We start from the raw sequence: 2481 nt of genomic DNA, 5'->3' as shown, positions 1-2481 counted from the left end.
GGTATTCTTTTATTTTTCTCTCACACATCACTACATCAATACATCTTTTACGTGAAGGTAAATGAAATGATGAACGTAGAAATGAGCGAAAACCCGAACGAATTGTCAAGGCAAAGATGTCCGGCAGTTCATGGTATGAGCTGTCAACCGTCCAAGGTGACCGAAGATGCCGGTTGATTATGTTTCTCCTGGGTGATGTTAGGTGGCAGCACTTTCCAGGCATACATAATTCTATTTCAGCACCAAAAGAAAAATCATTTAGGTATACGATTAAGCTGGCCTTTTTACTTGATTTATTAAACTAATTCTATCTTCAACAATAAATGTTGAATGAATGTCAGGCGCACATTGGCACATTAAGCGCAAATATAGGGCGTATGCATGTGCATTGGTCAGGTGACAGTATCATGCCCCTGTACAGGCCTACAACAGGTCACATAGGACCTGGGGAACATAGGCCCCAGGGAACATGGGACCTGGGGAACATATGCCCGGTCACGGTATTGTAGACCTGAGGAGAACGTCATATTCAAAGGAGGATCCGGATAATGCCAGCAATTTTTTTTCTCGAATTGCGCTCTCCATCGCTGTCCTTTGCAGGAAAACGATGGGCTGTTTTCATAAAGGTTTAGGAACCCATCAAAGGAATAAAGACGAGAACACACACAAACAGCCATTTAGTTTCCCAACACATAAAACGTACACTTCTAGAATTTAACGGCTTTGTCGCCATTTGTCATCCTTATACTGATATCCAATCCATGTACCCCACCGCCATCGAGATATATTCCTAGAATGTGTTCCGGAATCCCATCAAATCCCTCCCATCCCTACAACCATCGTAGGAAGATCCCACATTCTCAGTCACCATGACGTAAGGAGCCTTGTCATGTGTGGCAGGACTGGCATCCCAAATGATCCGACAACAGTTTCCTCCCTCAGGGATCCTACTGGAATTTTGTCCTTTTATTTTTGAAGATTATAAAGTCAAAGTAATCTTTTTTTTATTCTACTTCAGTTTATTGTGAAATACGTCTCCTAAAGGTAATGTGTAAAAGACGATTATTCTTTTCTTCAAAAGAATATCAATTTGATGTTTGATATATGGCAATAAAATGCACGTTTAAGAGTCTGTCTGTCTGTCTGTCTCTCTCTCTCTCTCTCTCTCTCTCTCTCTCTCTCTCATCTACTGAAAGAATTGTATTGCATTCACATTTATTGTTCTGAAGCACCAATATTCATCAATCGCCACCCTGGCTTCTTTTTTAACGCAATATCTCTGTTCAAAATTCTCGTGCAATTCTTTTTAGCATTAATATTGAAAAAAAAGATTTTCCTATTTATTCCACATCATCCTTTAATAGCTTTTTTCTGTTTATACTTAAACAGACTCCTAGGGTTGGGTAGTTATTTGTATATTACTTACACAAAATCAAATGATACTATATTCGTTTAAGTATAACTGCAGGTGTGAAGTCCTCATTACCCGAACATTTTATACAAGATGTGGTTATCATTACACGATAATCTCAAACAATATCATCATCATCATCACTATTATCATCACGTTCTGGTCCTTCCGGTGCTTTCACTTCTTTCGAATTTCCACTCATCTCCAGGCTTTCCGCGATAAACTATATAACATTAAGCTCTGAGAGGCTTCTAAATCCTGTGACAAATTACCCATTTCAGAATGATCACCTCATATAAATATTAATGTTACGATATTTGTGAGATAATAATGGACTTCAAAAGGTAAATTTAAGGTAATAGAGGGAGCTCAGATGACTAGAATTTGTAGAGGGGGAAATAGCTAGCGTTTAAAGTTGATGGATTATTATTTAGGACCAGAGAGAGAGAGAGAGAGAGAGAGAGAGCCGAGAGAGAGAGAGAGAGAGAGGAGAAATTTGCTTATTATTGTTCTTTGTAGTCAAAGGTTGTTTGTTATGTCAGCGTCAGCTTTTATTTGTTTATTTAGTTCTCATCAGGGACAAAATAAAGTTATTCTTATACCGAGCTCGCTCATTTTGTTAACAGAAAACATCTTTCAAAATACTGCCCAAAAATATTACATTATTACATTACCCTCTTATACTTCAACAGGGGAAATTCTAATAAGAAAAATAATGTATCAAGACCCAGTTTCTCTCTCTCTCTCTCTCTCTCTCTCTCTCCGTTTCCAACCGATCCACGATTTTCCCTCCCGGTCTTTTTTCTCTTCCTTTTGCTTTCATCTCGAAGAACAAACACGAAAAGAGGAAGATAAAAATAACGATATTTTAAGATTATGATGATTAGTACAAAGAACAGATAAAAACGAAATATAATGATAGAAAAAGACTAAACACAAAAGAAACGAAAACAAAATGAGACAAACCAAGGCATTAAGAGAAACGTGGATATTTTCAGTGATGAAAGATGTTTAGTACGATGGGGCAGAACAGAAGATCTCTCTCTCTCTCTCTCTCTCTCTCTCTCTCT

Source organism: Macrobrachium nipponense, chromosome 7 (genome assembly GCF_015104395.2).
Source record: "Macrobrachium nipponense isolate FS-2020 chromosome 7, ASM1510439v2, whole genome shotgun sequence".
Classification (NCBI taxonomy): Eukaryota; Metazoa; Arthropoda; class Malacostraca; order Decapoda; family Palaemonidae; genus Macrobrachium; species Macrobrachium nipponense.
This window is presented reverse-complemented; position numbering follows the sequence as displayed.